At 44.2% G+C, this 23,769-nt stretch overlaps 1 long non-coding RNA gene across 1 annotated transcript; it reads left to right on the top strand.

Moving 5' to 3' along the window:
- The first annotated feature begins 1,981 nt into the window (after positions 1–1,981).
- On the top strand, positions 1,982–23,083 carry LOC308070412. The gene is made up of 3 exons (XR_013930732.1): positions 1,982–9,323; positions 9,843–11,443; positions 11,474–23,083. It is a non-coding gene; the product is annotated as an uncharacterized lncRNA (long non-coding RNA).
- Positions 23,084–23,769: the final 686 nt, after the last annotated feature.

Raw genomic sequence — 23,769 nt, 5'->3', positions numbered from 1 at the left:
GCTTCTCTCCTCAGCCAAGAGTGGGAACCGCCAGGATAGGATTTCTCTCACCTAGTTTTAACCACCAAAAAAGTGGGTATCAAGTGCGAGCTACCTCTCTAGGTGCTTTTTATGACCAGTATAGAACAAATAGCCCTTTGGAGGTGCCACTGACTATTGACGAATAATTTAGACTAAACACCTATAAGTAGGTGAGATGAATCCCACCCACAGAGTTTTCTTCTTCCTTGAGGCCAATTAGATATAAATGCTGCTTCACCGTGATCTAGTTTCAAGACTTTGAAACAAGGCTTTCAGTCAAAAATGCAAATTCAGTGAAAACAAGACCTTTTTGTGGGAAAGGGCTTGTTTCTGATTCCTGTCTTAAAAAGATATTTAGAAGAAAACAAGAGGTGTGGTTTCTACATTTTCAAAAAGCAAAATTTCCATTTTCTGTTTGAAATGAGTCTTGTGTTTGAAATTCACAGGAACGTATAGTCATTTAAAAATAAAGGGTCAACATAAAAAAGGAATCATTCCATTGGCCCAGCCTTTCTCCTTATATTTAAAGCACAGATCTGCAAAGAAATTTCAAATTTTTCCTTTCATCCTGATTTAGAGAAGGAAAAAGAAACAACCAAGCCACCAATCAAAAGTTCAGACATCTATTTGGGAAATGAAAGCTATTTCCAATACAGCTTTAAGGCTTCAGCTAGAGCTGAATCACTGTGCTGAAAGGGTTGAGCTGACTTCACTTGGGTCGGGGGACTCCTGCTGCTACCAATTTTCGTTCCTCTTCTGCTGCTTGGTGCCCAGCTCCAGCACTGGTCAGAGGCACCCCAGCTGCGGCATGGGGTGCTGCTGCGCCTGCGTTGGCCAGAAGCACCGTGACAGGTGCTGGGCACCAACCTGGCTGTGTTTTGCTCATGCTCTGAGCCACAAGGACTTGGCCCAGGTCCCACCTGGCAGCTGAGTGAGCAGGTCAGCAAGGTGCAGAGCCCCAGCTCCGGCACCTACCTCTCTGCTCAGACTTGGTGCTTTGCCGACATGGTCAAACAAACCCTTGGTGCTGAACCGAAAGGCCAACAAACCCTTTAATAGACGCACAAAACCCAGGGGGAAGGTTTGCTGTGACTTTTCCTGCGGGTGAGTTTATGCTGGGCTGTGTGTGGCAGTTTGGCAGAGCAGCCCCTCGTTTCACCCGGTCTGAGCAGAGCTGTTTGCTCCTTGCAGACACAGTTTCCATGCCACAAAGTCCCGTAGTGCCCCTTGAGCCGCTGCCACCCCTTAACGCAGCCGCACAAAAACCAATATTGAAAAAGAGTTAACATCTCAGCATGAAACTAAGCTGTACGGCATATGCTTTTAACATTAGAAAGAGGAAACAGTTCAGGGAAAAAGATGCAGACCTGGCAAGTTTTTCTTTGTGGGGGAGAAAAAAAGAAGAAGGAGAAGAAGAAGAAAAAACAGCGAAGAGTTTTGCCTTTTTTCAGATGGAGAGGGGAGAGAGGAGCAGCAGTGCAGGGCACAGGGTACAGATCGGTGCCTGAGAACTGTTGCTGCTGATATTGCAGGGTTTAATTCACAGAGGTAACTGCCCCATTTCTGGCACCAAGAGCAGCCTTGCTTTCCCAGGGACAGCCCTTTCCTATTGCAGCCTCCTTGCCTGCTGGCTGCAGGGCTGCGAGACGGACTCTGCAGTGCTGTGCAGCCCAGTCTGAGGAATTGCACGGGCTCCGTGTGAGGCAGGAGTGATGCTGGGGAGCAGGCGGAGCGGGGCTAATGGCAGCTGTGATCTTTGGTGCATTTTTAGATAGTCCCCAGCTCCTGCACCTATGCAGAAGTCTCAGCCTTCATTTATTTCAGTAATTAAGTCAGAACGGTGTTTTGGCTACAGAGAAAGACTTCAAAATAGTCATTGTGTGGATTCAAAAAACAATAAGCAAATAAGCAGAACATCCTTATCTTTTTTTTTTTTTTTTTTTTTTTTTAAGAAAAAAACAACTGGGGAAAGCGCCCTCTATTTTTTAAACCAGTCTCAGTATCTTGTGGTATTTGAAAGGCTGGGGCTGATAATCCTTGCACAGGGCTAAGTGCAAAGGCACTAAACCCTGCTCTCGTTTCTCCAGTGGGCCAGCACGGGTGTAGCTGAGAGTAAAAGCAGACCCACAGTGAACGGCTGCTCCGAGAGAGGAAGGGGATATTGAAAACAGCAGGCCACCGCTTAATTGTTTGGCCAGTATCTTCGAGACGAGCATTGTTTGCCTGGCAAAGCCACCCAAGCTGCCATCTTGGATTTTCCTTCAGATTTTTCAGCAATGTTATTTGCAAGCCTCCTAATTAATGCCAGGCCAAAAGCCCTGCGGGAAGGCTGGCTCAAGGGAACGGTGGAGCAAGAGGCTGCCCCATCCAGGCAAAGCCCCGGGATGCTCAAACCCTTTTCTTCTCAAGACAAATAGTTCACTGCGAACTGTTATGAGCTTCCGAGTTTGTGGGATGAGGATAAGGGCTTGTGTCTCCTTGCTTCTAAAGGAGATAAATAGATCATGTGGTGATCTGAGAGTTTACTGGGAGTTACACACAGGCTCTGGTATGCCTTTAATAAGGATACAGCTCGTACTTTGGATCCACTTTCTCTCCAGCCCTCCTTTCTTCTCTGCCTCCTGTGTATTTGCTTGCATGTGTATGAACACACACGTGCGCGCACACACAAACCACAGACATGTGGACGAATAACCCACGGGACCAAATCTCGTTAAAAAAAAGACTTTCAAAGGGAATAGGCCCCTCCCCGTTGGTTGAAATCAGAAAGAAAACGGGACTCCAAAATACTGCTGGTGATGCTCTGGTAGAAGGCCAGGAATACCTCAGCCTCCCCGAGATGCTCTTAGATCAGCTTGGTGCCCGTCTTGTGCTGCAGTGCTGCTGAGGATTGCCTTCCAGGTGTGGGAACTCAGCTGAGTCTCTATGAGCACCACTTTTATCTTCTGACTTCCTGACTGATTTTTTCTTCTCGTTTCCATCAATTGAGAAAGCTTTACTTTTCCACTCCTTGAAGTCCACATCCAGAACCTCCCTTCTTCCTCTGTGATCCAAACGCGCAGGCAGGGTGGGAAGGGGACAGGCAAAACCCCACCAGCCTGTGTCCCCTCATTGCTTCTGGGCTGCTCTCACGTATTTGAGGATAAGTCGCAGCGGTTCTTCATGCTTAAAGGGAACTTTCCCTCTCAGGTGTCTAAACTACAGATTTTTTTCCCTCCTCTGGAAGAACCAAGGAAAGGCAGGCAGTTGAGAGTTTTGTGTGTGTGTGTGTGTGTGTATATTTATTTATTGTAGAGAATGTGGGTTAAAAACATTTGAAGCAGCCTAGGCTAATACTTCAGTGTGGCTGTGTGAAGTCAGAACAAAGCCCATTTTTTTGATTCACAGGCTCTACACGCAGGGGAATTGCACAAGATGGACTGTCCCTTTCTTCCTCTCTGCTCATGTCAACGGTACAGAATGGAAAATTTGCACGCGAGAAAAAAAGGTCTCCTTGAAGTTACATGAATCATTCTGAGGGGCATTGCCCTACCTTGCCTTTTCTAAGTCATCTCCTCTATTTCCTCTCCAAGGTATCACGTGAAAGCAAACCACAACAGACTGTGCCATCGCTTACTCAAGCAGCTTATTTTTATCCAGCAGTGAATATCCTGACTTCCCCCTTTTCGATAGATCAATGGCTCTCCCAAAATCTCTTACTGCAACAGAGCTTCCTGCAAATTTAACTGTGCCTGCACTGATGGCATCTTTAATAATCAAACAACTGACTTGCTTTTGTATTTCTTAAACAGTGACATTCTCATCGTTGGAGAGATCATGGAAAAAGTTCAGTGGAAAAAAATTATGTACTTTCACCTCAAAGTCTCTCTTGGCCTCACAATTGCTCTGATGCCTCTGTTTCCAAAGTTAAGCTGGCCCATACTGAGCAAAATCAGGCAGTTTACACTCGGCTTTTCTCCATTCCTTTTTCAAACAAATATAATTACTTAGAATTTTAGCTGGCAAGGGCTGAATGAAAATTGGTAAAGTTATCATTAACTGACCTCTTTTATTTTTAGAAATAAGAAACTACCCATGGTTCCTCCTTTCCTTTCATGTAATCAAAACCCCCAAACAGTTGACACTATTGTAAAGGCATAAAATGTTGGCAAGTAGAAAAAAAAAAAATCAGACACAGAAAGAAATGCCAGTGAAAAATGTATGTACTACCCTGCAGGTGATGTGGCCTGTCACTGCAGTCAGTTATGGGCCAGGGAATAAAGCACTAGTCCCTGAGTAAGGATTTTACAGCCTTAACAGAGAAAAGAATCTTTTCAACCAGAAAACAACACAAACCCAAGCAGAAATGTGCTAGAGAGGAGGATTTGTAGCCATGCGGAGCAGTGACGCTCTCCCAACAGGACAAGGAACAGCAGAGTATCTCACTTCTTTTCAGCCAGGTCTCGATCCTCTTTTAGGAGCGTACGGCACAGCTCCCAGCACCTGCCCGGGGGGGTTCCCTCAGCTTTGCAGGTTTGTACTTTTAATAGAGTCACTGTAAGAAGAAAAGATGTATTTTTTCCAGTGTGCCTGTCCTGCGCTGACTGGGGGATGAGGAGTGCCAGAATTAAAGCCAGTGCTCTTTTAGCTGTGCGGCTTATTGCATTTAGGGAACGTACTACCAAGACTTGCTAAATCCCCCTCTCCCCCTCCCCAAACCAAAGCCAATACTGTTATAAGCATCCTGGCTCAGGAAGGAGACAAATCTTTTGGGGACTTCTGACACTAGTGGAAATCTGGGTATCTGAGCAGCCTGGGGTCCTGGAGCTCCCCAAATATGTGTTCTTCCTCTGCTTTAAGACAGGGAGAAAGCACAGCCCCCTGCTAGAAGCCACTGCTCAAGATTTCATGCCAGGCACCCTCCTTTAGTACAACATCGTGCTCTTCCTCTTTCATCTGAGCCCAGAGCAGGTCCAAACTGGAACTTCAAACATACAACCAACAGATGTTGTGAACATCAAGGGCCCCAAAAGGAGACTCAAATCCCATGATCCCAAAAGAGGAACTTGCTTTGTGAAATGTTTTCTTGCATGTACCCACAGATACTAGAAATCTCACGAGGACAACCGAGCTGATAACATTTCCACTGTTCCGAAGGATTACTTTTCCAGTCAGAACAAATAAAGACATTTTAGTAACTGCAAACATAAAGCAGAGCCCTGCTTCAGCCACACAACTGAAACGCTGCGTCCTTGCCTAACCGCAAAACCCATCTGGACCCTGCTGACACCCTTCTCACTCACATTTAATTCCAGCAGCCATCAAATCGCTTCTCCAACCTAAATTTTGTCTGCCTGTACCTGTTAGCTCCACCATGCCCACCCAGCGCTCAGCTCTTGGGGACATCTGCAAAACATCAACTGACTTTTTATTAAAGGTTTTATTGGTCAGAAGGGGCTATCTCTTTAAAGGGAGAAGCTGGATGGATTCCTTTTTCCCCAGGCTGCTGAAATACACAAATATTGTCACATTTGCTGAGGCTATTTCAAAAATAAATAAATGAAGCCCGCAGGCTTGGTAGCGATGGAGATCTACAGCTGCAGGGTGTAAAATTGGAATCCCCATCTACGGCCATGCCGCAGGGCTGCTCCCCTTGCACAACATGCAAAGGAAGGAAGTTGAAAGGAAGCAATTTATGAGTTAGCTCTGAGTAATACAGTGATATGGTTAGCAATGCAGAGGTAGAAAAGCCTGTATGACAGTGAATATACGTGGGCTTGTAAATCAGTGCTGAACGGGAAACTAACGTGAGGAGAGAAGCTGCGTAATTTTATCAGCGTGCATCCAGTAAGGTCACGGCCAACAGCAGATGCATTGGATAACGGGAAAAGGGGAAGAAAGGCTGCTTTTTTGCATTTTATACCCGTACCTCAACTGTAACATAAATGGTCAAGCAGCATTTTCCTTTCCTTCATGATTTTCTCTGAAGGAGGCAACTGCTATAGAGCAAAATTATTTTCTCCTAACATCCAGTCTAAGAAGAATGGGATATAGTTCCTTATTCAATAGACAGAGTCCAGATTCAGAGAGAGAGAGAAGAGGTTTTTGCTGTAATTTTGCTTATTGCTCTCGTTTACTTTTTCACAGTTCTTAATAATGAACAATTTCAGATGAAACAAAACACACTCGGAGTCGCTCAGCTCCTGTGCTGGGTTTGAATACAACTTCACAGCAACTTTTTCTAGTGATCAAAAATATCTAATGAGTTTTTCCCCTAATCACTTGGCATTTTTGTCAAATTAACTTCTTGGACCTGTCGATGATCAAAGATGTCATAACACATAGAGGATAGCAGTAAAGGCTGCCTACTGTTGTAATTTTCTTTTCTTTTTCTTTCTTTTTTTTTTTTAATTGAAAAAGAACCAAACCTCTGGTACATATTTAAGTTTTGATTAATCTCTGAAGGTTCACGCAAGGTTTTGGGTATTTATCAAAACACATACATGAACCTGAGGCTTTTAAGGTTTGGTAATCAATATTTAATTTATTCCTGTATAGACAGCTCCAGCCTACCAATTATGCATTTGTTTAAAAGAAGAGGTCTAATAGTAATACTTCTGGCTTCGAAGATAAAGTCCAGCATTTAGAAAGGTACAAGAAATGTAAATTGAACAGAGAATTTGAAACCATCTGCTGAATTTTTATTTAATTAAGGCCTCATCTGCATTTGAAACACAAATTAAGGTAAAGTGTGAATTTAAATGAAAAAGAGATTGATGAATAACTTCATGGGCATTTGAGTTCTGGGACAAGAGTGCATTGTCCCTATTTACCTTAATACACTTTGAAATTATGTTATTCAAATTAGAAACACAGACTTCTGTATTCAAGAACAAGAGCATCGATACTTGGAGTTAATCAGAAACACTCAAGAGCAATCTATATGCAAGACAGTTTATAAGAAAAGTTAGCAAGGAATTGTGAAATGAGCTTTGCACTCCACATGTAACATATTTCATAGAACTGCAGTTTAGGGAAGTTTCAGGCGCACAACTTACTCAAACCTCACACAGATTGTTCTGAGTAACATCTTCCTTGGGTGTGCATCTGGTGTAATGAATAGAAATAAGGGTGTGTTGTTTAAGGATACAAAGAATATTAAATGTAAACGTAATCATAGGCAGTTTGGGGTTGCACAGCTCTTTCTGGTTTTGCCAGATAGGTTTAAAGTGAGCACAGAGAAATTGCAAAAATTGCACACCACAGGGAGAGTTTTAGGGCTGAAATCCTGCTCCAGCTGAGCAGAGCAGATCCTGAAACTCAAGATGTCCTGGGATATCTCCAGCCTCAGAATAAAGGATTTATCTCATACTTTGGGGCACCAAAGAGGAGTCTTTTGTGTTTTTCAGAACAGGACTTGCACCCCTGCATTGAGAAATCTCTCTGTTAACTTGGCATGAGCTGCAGCAAGCCTGAAACTCCCATTGAACAGCCCTATGAAACTGATGAGACATTAGTTTTCTAGCAAAAGCCCCAGTGGTGAAATGCACCGATTTCAAGTCACCCTTTTGCCATACTCCATTTTGGCTGTCATCATTTCTCTGATCCCCCTGCAGAACAGGGCCAACTTTATCAGGGTTTAGAAGATCCAAAATTTTTATCTCTGAATCTTCTCCCACAAACCAGGCTTTAGTGATTCACATAAAATAACTTCTGGGCCTGAACTGACAAACTTTTGCAAAATGTAAAGCACCCCTTTTCCATCAGTTGTCAAGATGGATAAAAGCCAGGGCATTCAATCTGACCTGTGCTTGACCACACAGACTTTGGAACCGATGCTGCCTTGCTCTGCTTATGGGAGCTTAGCTATTGATTTCAAGAGAAACATGAAAACAGAGCCTGAATCTGAGCTAACCTAGGTTACTGGTCTGGTTCTAAAAGATAAAACCCTAATTCTTCCTTGTTAGAAAGCCAAAATACTGTATCGATAGTGGGCCTGCATCAGGCGTTTCATTACAGAAGGTCACTTATTAACATGTTCCTCTTCCTTGGACAGTTGGGTGGACCACCATATATGCTGGAACAGTACTAGTATAAAAAAAAAAAAAAATTAAAATCCCAACCACACTAACAGTCCCGTTGGGGAACAGTGATGAACTCACAGTATAGATGATAAAAAGAGCAGCTGTGGCAATCTCATATTCATTGCTTGTGTTTACAGCCTTCTGCAGAAAGTGGGAAGCACTTTGCTTCAACACCCGAATACATGTAATTCTGCACCCCCCCCCAAATAAACAAACATTTATTTTAGTTAGATGATGTTTTTGATTATTTCTCCCAAAATTATTCCTTCTCAGAGTCAAAACTTACCTCAAGATGCACAGAGCAGAGAAAAGACACTGCGGATTACACAGAAGCCTAAAACCCGCCTGTAAGTAAATAAAATCAAATAACTGTAATAAAAAAAAAAAGTTAATTCTAGCCTTTTGTTTGTTTCCATTGTAAAATTGCCATGGGACTGAGGAAATATAGTAGCGCTTAATTTTAATAGTTCCATCATTGTAGATTGGCTGGGTATTAATTGTGTTAATGGTGATCATACTGAATTCATTTGGTATTTATTGAGAGACCACCTGTGCACCCATATGGTTTCCATCATTATTTAGGAGTAGTTAATGGACCCATTAGGAGTTAGCAGAAAGATGTGGGCTGGCAGTACTTCCCGAGAGTGGTAGAAACATTCTGTTGATATCCATTGCATTTTGAGGATTTTCCAAAGAGCTATTTGCTTCCCACCAATTTTCTTTTTTCTTTAAATTACATATAATCTCATCTTAGCTTTCAAGAACTCCTGGAAAAATGAATTCGTGTTTCTTTGCGTATGACAAATCGAGGGGGGCAACCTTTAGCCTTCTGATTTTGCAAAATCTCTCTTAACATGTTTGCTGCGTAGCTCTCTGGAGGAAGCAGGGCAGAGGAAAGCTTCCAGCATCACAACAGAGCTTCTGCTGGGTGGGTGCACTTGTGTGCTGGGGGGAGAGGATGGGGAAAAGGGGAAATGTTTACTGGGACGCTCAGCCTGCAGCGTGACAAATTTGCCCATGCAATATGTAGTCTCAGTTGTGCAAGACCAGAAACCTGTGATGGGGAGGGGATGGTGGGGGAGTCACATGCAGAGAATCAGCCTTGACTGTCAGCAGAGGAGAAGGAAGAATGCTTTGGCTGGGTGTGGTGGTAACCAAGGCTGCTCGCTGACCGCAATGACCTCCTGCTTTGATCCACGTATCTGAAAAGGCGCTGCTAACGCTCTGCTGCTGCACAGGGTGAGTAAACACGCAAGAGGCTGTAGCAAAGCATTTCCATTTTTGGTGCCATGACAATGGGCAGATGGAGGAGCATCTGTGTAGCTTCAGTGCAAAAGGACAGTTACTTTGTTCAAACTGGAATCTCTGGAGCAGTCTAAAATGAATTAAGTGCTTATTTCCGCAGAAACAGGGAGTCTAGCTGCCCCCACGCATACTTGGTAATTTCAGGCTTATTTTCTGTGTCTATCCCTAACAATACGAAGCTTATGCAATCTCTGCTCTGCACCAGTATCCATCTGTCAGCCATCTCTAATAACATCTGAACTTATTGGATAGTTGCAACCAGATTTGATAAAACAGTGGAGGTCTCAAAGGTTTTAGGTCCATACTGGTTTCATAAAAATGGGGGGAGAGGATAAAGGAAGGGGGAGAGACCCCACCTAGTGCTTATACAGAGCAAAGGGGCTCAGTCTTGGCTCAACTGTAGCCCAGACAACAGAGACTCCACTCCTCAGTGAAGTTTTCTTTCCCTTACAGGTGTCTGAAAGATTTTCTCCTACGTTTAAAGAATTTTAAAACTCTCTCCCTCTCACATACATGATTAAAGAGGAAAACATTGATGCTGCAGATTTCCTAGATCTCAAGTAAGTCAGGAAGCCACGTGGTACACATCATGAGAAACCAAAATTCATTAGTTCTCTTGCTCATGGAAATACTTGTTTCAATAAACAAGGAAGAAACCAGGCTGTCCTTCTATTTTGCTAGAGAAACAATTAAATTAACAGTTATTCATCATGAGTGTATTCAGTGTGAAGGAGGCCTGAAACAGTAATTTCTGCATGTAAGGTATATAATCAAGGTACTGTTGACATGACTCTGGTGATTATTCATACTTATATTCACAACCTGATCTTGTTAAATGAGGCTGCGTCCTCACAAACACACCTTTGGCATTTAAAAGAGGCTCTTTTCTGTAGCTATGGAAGCCAGGTCAGACTTCAGTGCACCTCTTGATGGGACCCCTTCCTCTTCTGATCTGGGTATAGTTGGGCTGTGCTCTTAAGCAGCTATTAATACAATAGACACATCTACGTTAGCATTTTCATAATTCCCTCTTGAAGGAAATCTGGCAAATGTCTTCATTTACTGTGCTTAGGTTTGAAGTGCACAACAGTCTTGAAGGGCACAAATCAGATAATTTTGGGGAGTATTTAAAGCAACAGATGTGCATCCAAAGGGTTCCAACTGCTAATGAGCTTTCAGACTAGATCTTATGTAAAATAGGCCCCCAAACATGTATGATATGGAGGTCAGGTTCTCCTCACCGGCAGTTTCACTCCACAGTTTTGTCTCTGTTGCATTCCCCCTCTAGCATGGTGTGCCCTGGTGCCCGTGCCAGCTGGCTGTGGAGATCAGAGCAGTGCACAGGGTGGGCCATTGCACTCCAGCAGAACTGTCTTCAGACCAGATCTCATTAAGTTATTTCCCAGACTTCTCAGTTCAGTTCTTTCTAACTGCTGTGTAACAGCAGAGCAGTGCTTTTGCTTTTTGTTTCTTGTATCAGTGATGTGAAATGTTAGTGGCTTGAAATGTCACGACACTGGGAAGTGAGAATTTGATGGCTTCACAGCGTATCCTAACAGCTATCCAGACCTCTTCTCAGTCCTCGGCATGGCTGTGCCACACGGTCAAAAGCCATTAATAGATGGCTCCTCAGACATTGATAATGTTTCCTTCTTTATGCTTTTAAAATATTTCTAGTCACTTTCTGTAAAAGGACCTAAATTACAAACATTTTCATTTCCAATAGCTTCATGCTTGTAGTTTTTCAATATTGCAATAACCCTCTTTTGTCTTTTCCTTTTTCCTCTATTGCACCTTCCCTTACCTAATTCTAGCACTCCTGCTTTTGTTTATTCTACTTTCTTTACTTTGTCCTATCTACGTTGCAAAATCACACTATTGAAACTGTTGGAGCAGTGTTACATTCGGAAGTTTACCTTCCCCGTGGCTTTGCACATATGTCACCCTCTGTGCTGTTCCAACACCACAAAATGATGCCAGGTGTCCACAGGGTGCCCCTACTCAGCTGTGTGGAGCTGCGTCTGGTGCTGCTTGCCCTGGTCCAGCTGCGCCTGGTGCTGCTCACCCTGGTCCAGCTGCTCCAGTGCAGGAGGCTTTTCAGGGAATTACTGCCCAAAGTGGCTTGTTCTGTTTCAGTCTGCTTTCTTACCCTACTCTCTAGTGTGACCAATCTGTGCACACAGGCCTTTAAAGTTTAGTGTCACGATTGAGCCATTTCACTGCCTCTTACATAAAACCCTTCTCTTGTCCTTTTCCTTAGGGTCCACACAGCTGAGGACGCACCTGAAATGCAAGAGCATCTCTGTGCCTTACCTACTGCTTCATTCAGCAGCAAAGCACTGAGAGCACTGGAAACAAGACAAATTGAAGCCGTTTTCTTTTGAAAGGGGTTAAAACCCCTTGCATCACCCCTTTTAAGCTAAGATGAGCAGACAGTGGATCCTCCTAGAAATCCACACTGAAGATGCTCTCAAGCAGTCCTGTAAGGTGCAGTGGTCCATCACATCTTCTCTGCGCATGTACTTTTAGTGGAAGTCCACCCATAATTAACACTTTTCAGTGAGTGTGCTTTTGGGGTGTAAACAACAGTAAGGAAACACAGGATGCTGCAGGTAGTTTCCCTGGGTGAAACAAGGCCTGCCCAAGTGAAAGCGAAGCCAAAGAGAGTGTTTTAAGATTATTACCGTTCCAAGTGGAAATTCAGCATGTAGGAAAAGTGATTGCACAGCTGCTGAATGCTGCACGAAGGCTGGATGTGGCAGTAGCTGTCTCTCCGGCCACATGGCTTTTCCCAAACAGTAGTTCTGTTTAGAAGTCAGCGCTGCCACTGGTATGCTCCCGGGCAGGATATAGAGGAGAAGAAATACTCTGTGCCAGTACTTCTCCCATAGTTCATGCAGCACCATTAGCGCTGGGTCACCCGAAGGTGACAGGGGAAGGTAAGCGCACCTGTGGGGTGGCCAGGATGCTCCATCTCCGCAGGAGGAGGAAGCAGAAGAGGAACTGAACTGCTCGGGGTAGGTCTACACCACCAGTTAACAACAGATTTAGGCATGTTGTGTCCAGCCCTGCACATGTTCCGCCCACGCTGCTCAGTCACATAGTGTAGGAAACATTTCCCACAACGTTATAGAATCTCCTGTGTCTAAATATGTCTGAGTAACCTATGCAAGCCTCTGTGTAGACATGACACCTGAGCTAGCTGCCTAGCGTGGCTGCTATTAGGGGGCAGAGAGGAGCACTGCTAAAGCATGACCCTTCTGACCTCCTTTAGATGCTCTTCTTAGAAGGAGATGGTTGGTAACCCTAGAAATGCTTGTGTCTCTCCCTTGATTATACGCAGAGCCAGGGTAATTAGCTTGGCAGCAGATATCTGAAGTTTAATGGGATGAATTCCACCTCAGCTACACTTCGGAGGACACTTGGACACAGAAAGACATTGCACGCGGTCAGGGTATAAAGCTCTTCATCAGACCTTCGGAGACACCCGCTAGGTGCAGCCAGCACACACGGTTCACTCCTGCTCTGTATGAAGGATGGAGCTGAGGCCAGCGTGGACCGTGGCCGGTTTGGCCACCAACGGCGATGTTGGGCTGAGAGCTTTTCTGTGTGTGCTTTGTATATGAACACGTGAGGGATGGAAGGATCTAGTCCCGGGATCAAGTGTGAGCCTACGCTTTGACAGCACAGATGTGTTCCCAAGCAACACGGACCCAGCGACATACAGCTTGACAAGGGGTTTGCCTACAAATGGGATCTAGCTTTGAGTTAGTGGGTTTTGGTACTGAAAAGGAGGGTCACCTCCGTCACACAGGATAAAGCTTGGGGAACAGCAGGTAAAGATGCATGGAACCAGGAAAGTAATTGCAACCGGCCTTTGATCCTTAACCTGTGTATTCAAACTCCACAGGAACGCCCCCCAAACCTGAATATCTCATTGTTTATATTTATGGTTATGGTTTTTAATGGACTTCTACCCTTCCTTCCCCTGGGTACGAGCTGTGTGGCCAAAAATAATGTGAGACCTGGTCTTTCCACCATGTTTTGACTCCTAGGGAACTGAAGAACCGTGAGAAGGTCTTATCTGATGTTATTTCAGCCCCACAAATAGCTCCCTAAGTGATTCAAAGTGCTTGAAAAAGGAAAAAAAAAAAAAAAAAAAAAGTAAACACAAATACCTGGAATGAAAATATAAGTCCCCAGAGCCCCACACACCACAGCCTGTCAGAGCATGAGGGACTGACAACCCAACCCCTCTTGGCAATATCTAATGTCTCTAAAAGGTTCTCTGGGTAATTTGTCCATGTTTAACATTGCATTCGAGGGGAAGTTGAAGAAGTTGTATTGTTCCTTTGTATTGTTCCTTTTAACCAGTTGTACTGCACTGCCTATTGCTCCTCTTGTTCCCTGAGACCTTAGCAGAGACTGAACCAGACCTCAGACATCTAAATCAGTGAAGCTCCATGACTGTTAGCTACAGAGCTGGACACAGGGTTTTCCCTCTCAGCCCTCTGCTCCCCCAGGCTTGCCTGAGGCACGGCACGAATTTCAGCTGTATCTCCTATGCTGCCCTGAATGAACAGTGCCTTCCCCTTTAAACAGTGGGCTCATCGCTGTGACCAGCTACACTAAACTTAACACAACCCATCCGCTCCCAGCACAACTGCTTGCCACTGCGTGTCTCCCCCCATCCCACCGCATCCCACCTCACTGCAGGGAACGCCTGCGCTGCCACCCCCAGGGGCACCACCACGCAGGAAAGGCTCTTTTATACAAACCTTGCACCCCCACCTCAGAGAAGATACGACCATTGTGCCTGCTTCCCCTTGTACTGAAGTGGGTCTTTCAATAGATGCTGTGGGAACCCACCTAGAGCTGATTATGGTGTAGACCAACGTGTCTTTTGTTCCTTTACGTGGGAGGCAGCAGGGATTATTTTTGGGGGCTATGTAAACCACCACACATTAACTACAAACTCTTAGTCATCTGCAAGGGATGGTATGCCCCCTTCATTCATTACTTCATTGTAGGCTTTATTTTCTTAAATGAATGAATCTTTATTTAGTTTTCTTTCTTTCAGACATGAACATGCGAATCACACACGCAGCAAGGATCCAAGAATCCATCGACACATGAACTCCTAGTTTTAAAGCAAGGAGTATCCAAATATTACAGAATGGAGAGCTTGTACTCTGTGGCATAGCAGATTTCAGACATTCAGTGTCCAATTTAGGAGAATACTGAAAAGTCTGACCTCAGTTTTACCCATACAATGTCAACGTTTCAGTACAAACCAAGAGCTATTTACAGTGGTGCCTTGGGACAGATGGGATCTGCTGAACTTTCTGGCTGCCAGTGATGTAAAATGACTATGTGGGTAGGAAACAGCATGCCTGGACCACTAGGCTGTAGGTCACAATACCCAAGATAATTTGATTTTTGATTGTGCCCATTTCCCTTTAACATAGGACAAATCCTTTTACCTCCTTGTCTCTCCATCCAGCTCTTGTCTCCAGCTAGCCTGGGCAGAGCTTGGCTGTAGCAAGCATCTGGTGATTTTATTAACCATATTGACCTGGGTGATCTCTGAAATGAAAAGGTCAATCAGACACAGAATCTGGAAGATGGCATTTCCATTTGGGGAGAGAAAACTCTTTGGAGATGGGTTGCAAAGGCACATCTCAAATTCTCTAAGTTTCCAACTACTTTAGGCCCAGGTTTTTAGCTTAAGCACATCTGGAACAATTACTGCTCCAAACATGTGGTACATGTCCTAGAAGAAAGTATTTTAAAACAAAATAATAATAATAATAAAAAAACCCCAACAAACAGAATGAAGTCTCTGGCTTTTCCACGGAAGGAAGGCAGGACCGCTACCACACTCAGTGCCAACAGCTTTGGAAGCCCAAAACAAAGTTGTATAGTAATGACAAATATCAAACAAACGGAAGAAAACGGGAGTGGGGGGAAATGCTGCTCTCCCTCTTCCCACCTCGCTCCCTCCTCCCCTTTTCCTGGCCCACCCATGTGTAACTGACTCCAGTAAACCACGAAAAGAGCAACTTGGCAGCCGCTGGCACGCTGGACCTGGGCAGATGCCAGCTGCTGCGTTCTCACTGGTTTTTAAAGTAGCATTTTTTTTTTAATATATTTATAAAATCTATAGTGTCACTCTGAATGGCTAAACGAGCCACTGAAACCAAGATAAGCAAAAGCAGCAACTGGCATGCACCCTGCCTGTTCTCCGCATCGTGTCCAGTTACTATGTCAGGCTAAATCCTCTAATGAGATTCTTATGCAACTTTATTTTAGTCACAGGGAGCCTGAGTCCTCCTCCTGTCAGTCAGTAGGAAGTTTTCAGCTGAATATGAAGACCAGTATTTTGCCATGAATTTGTCAGGCATAAGAAGCTACAGTATTCGGCTTTCAGTGTCACAGTCAGAGAGATTTCCCTGTGTAATAAGAAATCAATTAGATGTCTCTATGCAATTGGACACAGAAATATGCTCTTTTCTTATTTGTATCTATTATTTATTTTGCGGAATATCTCTTTACTGAGGCCACATTTGATGCTTCATGTAAAGAGAAAAAAAGACAGCCCCTGCCCCAGGGAAATGCCCGATGTGACACTTGTTAACTTTTCAAAGCAGCAGTAAGATCTGCAGCGAAGGGGGTCTCTGAACTGGGTGTGTAGTGATGAGATCCCTTCAGGAAGCAAAGGGCTCGTCTGGGTCGTGAGTGCTGGAGGGTGAGGCAGCAAGGCAGGTTGCTAGCATCACCCAGACAGGAGCACAACCTGTGATAAGCTCCCTGGTTGCCCCCTGTTATCACATTTCCTCCGTTTGTTCCAAAGGGAACTGTGGCTCAGAGCTGCCTGAGCACATCTTGGAGTCACACTGGCCCAAGTGTCGCTTTTTGCTTTGCTGACCCCTGAAATGTCTTTGAGCATCTGCCTTGTGCAGGCATTCAGCCATGTCTGGAAAGACGACTCTTCAGAAAAACAGCGTGTTTTTCCTGTGTCTTAACTTGAGCTGGAAAATGGAGTGCAGGCTCCAACAACTCACAGACTAAACACCAGAACCTATGATTTCTTCTTTTGTTTTAAAACTCACATCAGCGACAGAGAATGGAAAAAACGTGTGAATCAGGTCATTTCCAAGTGATGTGATTCACTCCAATAGGATGTTGCATTTCTTTGTGTCTCTTCAAGGAATCACATGGAACAAAACCACAACAGGCTGCTGACTTGCTATGGCGTAGGGGCGGGTGGAGGGAAAGAACAAAAGTGCCCCTTATTTTAAGAAAATAACTGTTGTGCTTATCTTCTTCCAGGTGTCTATGAGGCCTGTAGAGGTTTGACAGGATTCCCACGAATGAGAACTTTTGCCTACGATTCTGTTCCAATCTCTCTCTCTCACACATATAATAGAGCTGGAGGCTTGTGGTCGAGTGACCTCAGCATCGTTGCGAAAGTAGTTTGCTTGCATTATTCTCACCACACGTGATTCCATAAGAAACACCACTCTATGCCTAGCTATTTTTCATTAACTCTTTCCTGGGAGGCAAAACACTGAAAAAACAGAGACATGGGACCCTTTCTCTGTAGAAGCCATGCTGGGCAGTTCCAGGCATTTGCCCACATCACAAGCGCTCCAGGGCTGAGTTTCTCTGCCCCGAGAGGGCTACAGCCTTGGGGAGCAGTACCTGCCTGTGCCGTGGGTTGGAGGCGTGCGAGGGAGCGCTGCTGCTTTTTGTCAGATGCACTAAGGAAACCTGCCCCTGCCCTCCAGGAGAAGGGGCCCTGCACAAGCAAAGCCCAACACTGACCTCGTGGTGCCTGTTTGCCAGCCCAGAACACTTGGGCTCACCTAGAACTGTATGCTGGGCATCTTCTTAGTCCTATTTATGTCAGGAGTACATGAAGGGAGCAACAGAGTTTTGGATTAAGCAGATTTTTCTCTCCAAAAAAGTTGAAATACTGGAGGGGGGCAAAAAATGGAGAAGTGTTGTCCTCTTTAAACTTCCCTATCAAGTGTATGTTTTCTTCTCACAGCACTGCTTTTTGCCGTCATTCATTCCTTGAATAGAGATACTGGGGTCAGGGGCAGTCAGAGAAGTTGTCCTCTCCCTCCCTGAGCCCTCTGTGCTACTGGGAGAGAGCAGCCCAGGCAAAGTTTGCCACCACTGCAGGCTCTGGACACTGGGGTGAACGGCTTGTAAAACTGTCTTTCTGCATGTTTGCAAAGCACTTAGCACAGCAAGGGTTGACTGTATTACTACAGGGCTGATAATAAATATTGGTAATAATGAAAGTAGGAAGAAATTGTTACTGGAGTGCTGTGTGAGAATGGCAAAATTGGCTACTGCTGTTTGCAAGTATACGGAGACTGGGATGAGAAATTCTTTGCGTGCACAGTGTGGTGTTCAGAAAAGGTTCCTTCCAAAATCTAAATGAGGACGTGTGGAAGTAATCCTTAATGCATTCATTCCAGGCCTGGTATAAAATCTCCTTTATATTAAGAGACACGGTCCCAGTGCAAGTCCCCAGCCAGGAGGGATGCCGTGAACAAATGCCACAGGACAGGGCAGGCACTCCTCTCAAATCAGACAGTGAAAACAGCATAACAGAATGGGGAATCTTGTTCATTTAATCAACCCATTCCAGTGTGCTGGAATATAGATGTTTTCCGAGGGATGGCAGCTTCAGGCAAGGGACTCCCAGCAGCGAGAAAGCAGAGCCAGCGAAAGCAGGAACACACAGTGCACGGCTCTCAGAGGGAAGCATCCCTGCCACATAACGGAGATCGCCATGTTTCACAAAGCATCCTCGTTTAAAACACGTTAAGGCTTGTTGTTCATAACCTGAATGAAGTCCAGGTGTCGCAGAGGGCCAGACCGTCCCCTCCTCCAAGGTGCACCCCTCGTGCTGTGGGTGCTGAGCACATGCAGGGTCCTGAGGGCTGCGAGAGCTTTGCAAGCCACAGGTGCAGCCGTGATCTCCACTCCTCAGTCAGGGTGCTTGCTGGCTGCCAAACTGTATGTGGTGATTACGCAGTGTGGACATCTCATCAGCTGCTAAAATGAGGCCTTCTGATTCATTTCCACTTGGAATCTAGATGACAGTTTGGTTTGAATTAGACATGGGCTAGAGCCAAAACCCTGGATCTGAACTTCCTCAGATTTTGGGAAGGCTCCAACCTGGATCTGAGCTTAGCTCATGGCTCTCATACAAAGATTGGAGCCAAACCCTAGATCAGAACATTCCCAGAATATGGGGAAGCTCAGAGCTCATCTTTGATGCTGGGTTCATCTCAAGCATGGGTTTCCAAGGATTAAATACTGTCCTTATGTCAGCTTGCTCTGTTTTCTTCTATAGCTGGTGTTTAACAAGTGCATTTTTAGCTCTACAATTGTACCTTTCCAGTTCTTGCAAATGAGAATAAACAAGAAAGAAAAAAAAAAAAGGAAAAAAAAGTGTGTGTATGTATATTTCAACTGGAAAAGCATCTTCTTGTGAATTTGCCTATTGGATACACAAGAGGCTTTTTGGCTTCAAAGCACGACAGTTGTGTCTCATTCAAAAAATGCTGGACACGGTTCCCTTGCCTTTCAGCGCAGGAGTTACGACTGTGGCACCGTGACTGTGGGGAGAGCTCCTCGGGCATGCCCCCCCCTCAGCTCACCCCTGCACGAATCCTTTAAAAGAAAGGAAAGGACTGAAGAGTAACAAAATTCCACTTTCAAGCTGCTCAGAAGACAGTGCTAACAAACAGCCCCCAGAAGGCGAGATCTCGCAATCTGCTGCTGCGGAGCAGCTGAGAAGCCGGTTCTCAAGTCCCAGGGATCTCAGGGTGTGAACACGGGCAGGGAAGCACGAGAAATCCCACAGAAGGTGTCCCCTCGAACGTCTGGAAAGTGTCGAACTGCCTGCCACTCTGTGCTGAGGAAAATCTCAGCTCCAACAGAAGGCTTTGTCAACACAGCGCCGTATCATTAGCTGGAGGTTTATACACTTCAGTTGACACCTCTCCCTTGTCCTACAGATGTTGCGCTGCATTTCGGATGGAGCCTCTAACAATACAGCTGTTTGAACACATGTGCATTTTCCACTCAACAAACCGCAAGAATACAGCAGCGGGGTTACAACGTTTGGATCCTAGGGCTAGAACGAGAGAAGCAGAAAAGGTGTTTCTTTGGGAAATCTCTGTAGTTTCTCCTGTAGTTTCTCTCATTCCGATTTTATTCACTGACTGTGCTACGCTCAGGCCATGGGGAAGGTAAAGTCTGATTGATATTGTAAGTGACAACTAAGGCCTTGAAATCATTTCCTCAGTTCATCTTCGGGAGGTGTTAAGCCCACAGCGTTTTGCCGGTGCTAGAGAGGTAGAGTCATTTTGACTTCTATTTGTAAAAATCCACTTTATTCCAATTCCTGTTAATCCACTGGTACTTATGAATAAATTAGAGCCTGCCCCAATAAAAGGGTTTAAAGAGGAATTGTCAGATATGCTCAGAAGGGAAAGAGTTTATAAAATTCGTTCCACTTTTGCCATTGTAGGATACGAGAGGAGATGGTTAGGGCTTGCCAGGGGTCTCACAAAATCATTGAATGCCTTTCTGCTACCAATAAAGTACAAAAGCTGGGGCCACTCGCACAAGTGACTTAATAAAATAAAGCAAGCCCCAAAATGGGCTTCTTAAGGAACATGAGACCTCAGGTATTGTTCTCTCATTGCCAAGGGCACCTATCGCAGGTCCCTTCAGTTATTTGACTCCTGATTTACGTCAGTTGGTGTAAGGAGAATTGCATTTCTCTTTCATCTGATCAACATCTGTTTTTTGGAAAACAGATGTGCACAAATCAATCTGATTAATGTACTTGATTCTGCAATTACTGCAGGATAAATCAGCAGCGCACTAAAATCAACCTGGTGTCAAATTTATGCTCCTACACCTTCCATGTTCAGCCTGACTTGAATTGGATTTTTGCTTTGTGGAACTTCTTTAGATACAAAAGAGCCAGAGTAAAATCCCCCGTGCCTGGATGTGGAGCAGTTCAGATGACCTGATGCGGAATTATCACTAACTAAAAGTTTCCATTTGGGGCTGCAATGAAAAAATGCAATACCTTTAAACAGGCTGCAGGCTAGCTCATGTGTTAGCAGCACAGAAAGATCCATTTCTCACAGTTACCCAAGCTTCTTAGATATTAATTGGGGTTGTCAAAGCAAAATATAAATGTATATAGAATACAAAAATAGAAATATATTTTATAGCTAATATAAAAATATAGACTGAATAAAAGGACACACACCTTTGTTCAAGCAATGAGGGATGCAGCTGATTATCTGGCGGAGAATCAGTCTCCATGCTGTGTAAATCCGCTGGAAATCCCAGAACACGTTGCTGTTTTGTTCGAAGGTCCTGCTGCTCCAGGAGACAGAGGAAACATGAGAATTGAAATGAATGGTTTAATTTACAGATTGGGTTATGACTTATTTTGCTGTCCATGTGAGGGAAAAGGTGAGTGGGAAGATCCACATGGACACTCTGCTGCTCACCTAAGCCTGGTACAAGGTGCTATTTGCATTGCCCTGTGTTGTGAAAAGACTGTCACACAGGCAGATGTCACATTCTGCATCACTTTGTTTCCCCTGGGAGGGAAGCCTGTTTCGTACCTGTGCTCTCCATCTCCTGGTGGGCTGGGAGCTGGGACCACCCCAGCCCAGCCGGTTCAGCACAGCTGATGGTCACCTCCCATGGCTGCAGCAGTCGCTGGTTGTAGGTCCGGTGCTGATACCGATGGTTAGCACTGACACAAATATACCCCTTGACGTTGATATTTTTATAAGAGGGAGTGATTAAGGCAAGATAAAACTGAGGAAGATTTCTGCGCCCCTCTTATTCATTCTTTCACAGCAGAATCTCCTGTAAATCTTCACAATTTCAAACAATCATCAAAACCCCCCACCATCAAAACTCAAATACACATCCAAACCTGCATTTTCCCAAATCTGTGGATGTTTTGAGCTGGAATCCATATTTTTATTTTATTTTTTTTTTCCAGCTGAAACATAATAAGTGCGCTGTGTAAAAAATGACTTCAGCCAACATCTGGAGGCAGATAAAAATCCTCCAAGCTACTGTTCGACGATCTTAGGGATCATTAGTACTGCAGAATGTCTATACAGAATATTTATCTTAAGCATGTGATAAAATGAAACCTACTGTGCCAAATTCAGAACAACCTCTGATGAAAAGAATGCCTCACGTCAACATTAAGCTAGAGCTTTTCTAGCCAGGGAGAAGCTTTTCTCTAGCCAAAGCACAGCAACTTGTAGTTACAAAAACTTAACGCTAAGCGCAGGGGGGGAATTTATTATTTTAATTGTGAGAGTTCATCACTAGTTAAATGTGTCTTTCCCCCTTTTTCTTAGAATCACCCTCCCCCTCTCCTTGGGATGGTTTATCGCTTGTAAATTATTTGTCACATCGTTGTAATTCTATCCAGATCCTTAACTTTCTAATCATGCATCTTTTATGGGGTCTCTTTTAAAGAAGCACTATAATTACTTGCCAAGGGTCCCTGTAAATTTTATCAGGCTGTAAAATATTATACTTTAATTATTTGAAAAAAAAAAAATTGGAAACGTTCCCTCTGAAAGGCTACACGATCGATATTGCAAGGAGCGAGGCACCTTCTGCAGCTTTGCATTTGTTCCTGATGTATACCTCAGAAGCCTTCAAAACTCTTCCACTTCATTCAGTGTCATGGGAAAGTATTAATGGAGAAACTGGCCTTTGATTAAGCTGAAGAAATTGCTTACTACATGTGTTAGCTGTTATAAAAGCTAAGAAGAGGATGGCAAAGGATGCTTTCCCATTCTTTTGTAGGAGGCACAGGGACCCAGCTATTGGCTCGGTGAAAGAGGTTTGCACCTAAAAGCAGAAATGCAGAATAAACTGCAGATGCAGAAATGAGTTATACGTCTCTCACAGGAGATGGAACTTTTTTTAGAGGGAGAACTCTGTACAGATTTTGAAATTAGCATCTTGACAATTTGTTTAGTTTGATTAGTAGTAAAATAGATTTACATTTTATAAATGTATTTATAAATATAAAAATAACTCATCAACTCTTTCTACTGGCAGCAGACATTTGAGACTTATTTCTGTCAACCTTTACTACAGAAACTAGCAACTTCCACGATGCTATTTTCTGGAAAATGTATGAGGAAATTAGGTACTTAGGTACCAGACAGTGACCTAAAGTAGTTCCCAGGCAGCGTTTCCTAAAGCACTTGTCCAAAAACTGGTTTGCAGTTAGCTTAAACCTGTATGTGTATAAGGTGTAAAATTATATATCATACTCAGCAGCAGCGCTTCAATTAAATGGACATAGTAGCTCAGCTCTTGCACATTTCTGGTAAGTATGCATTTCCCCGGATAGCTGAGCTGAAATATGAGGAAGTTAAATGATTTGGTCAAGGAGCACAGTAAGCTAGAAGCAAAGTAAAACATAGATCTCACCTCAGCTCCTTGCTCTTGGGGGACACTATGAGATGTGCTTAAGGGGAAGGAAACACTATCTATACAGTTCCTTTTTATCCTAAGAGAAACCCTGAGAGGATCTAAGAGATCCTCTTATCCAGTGACTTTCCAGGTACTAGCCTGGGAATACCCACTATTCCACCACCCCCCCCCCCCCCCTCCCCACCCCCCCCAAACAGCACTAGACTTGCCAGAACTCAAACAGCTCAAGGACAGGAACAGATAGATCCATGCATGATGGACAGGTGGTCCTGTTTTTTCCCAGGTTTTCCATAAATACCCAAAGTACTGTTCCTGAATGCCCTCTCTGTAAAAGCACAGCACCACTCGCAAACTGTCCATGTTCTGCACAGCACCAGCTGTTGCAGCAGGCTTTGGCTTGGTGGCCAAGGACATTGGCATATGTCGCATTTTAACGTGGAGACATCATGGTGCATCATCCCATGTGTGCAGGGAACACATTCACACAGAGCTGTAAGAGCAGAGAGTCACATCTTACAGCACCAGCACCTGGAAAAGCCAGTGTGCTGTGTCACACAGCAGCACTCAGGACATCACAAAGGAAATCTTTTTCCATTCATGATTCAGACCAAGTCAACCAATGATTTTTAATGACTGTTCATGAATGAGACAGACCTTGATATCTATTTACAGTGGTTGTTGACTGTCAGAAACCATTCAATAAATATCTCTTATAAACCGCACACAGGTAAATATAAAGTTGGCTCCAACTACTATATGTTGTTGCTATTTTTAATAGCTGAACACTGACAGAAGGTAGCGGTAAGGGTGCTAACCATGTTTAAACACAGATATGGATGGCTGAATT

Source organism: Falco punctatus (assembly GCF_963210335.1).
Source record: "Falco punctatus genome assembly, chromosome: 10".
NCBI lineage: Eukaryota > Metazoa > Chordata > Aves > Falconiformes > Falconidae > Falco > Falco punctatus.
This window is presented reverse-complemented; position numbering and strand designations above follow the sequence as displayed.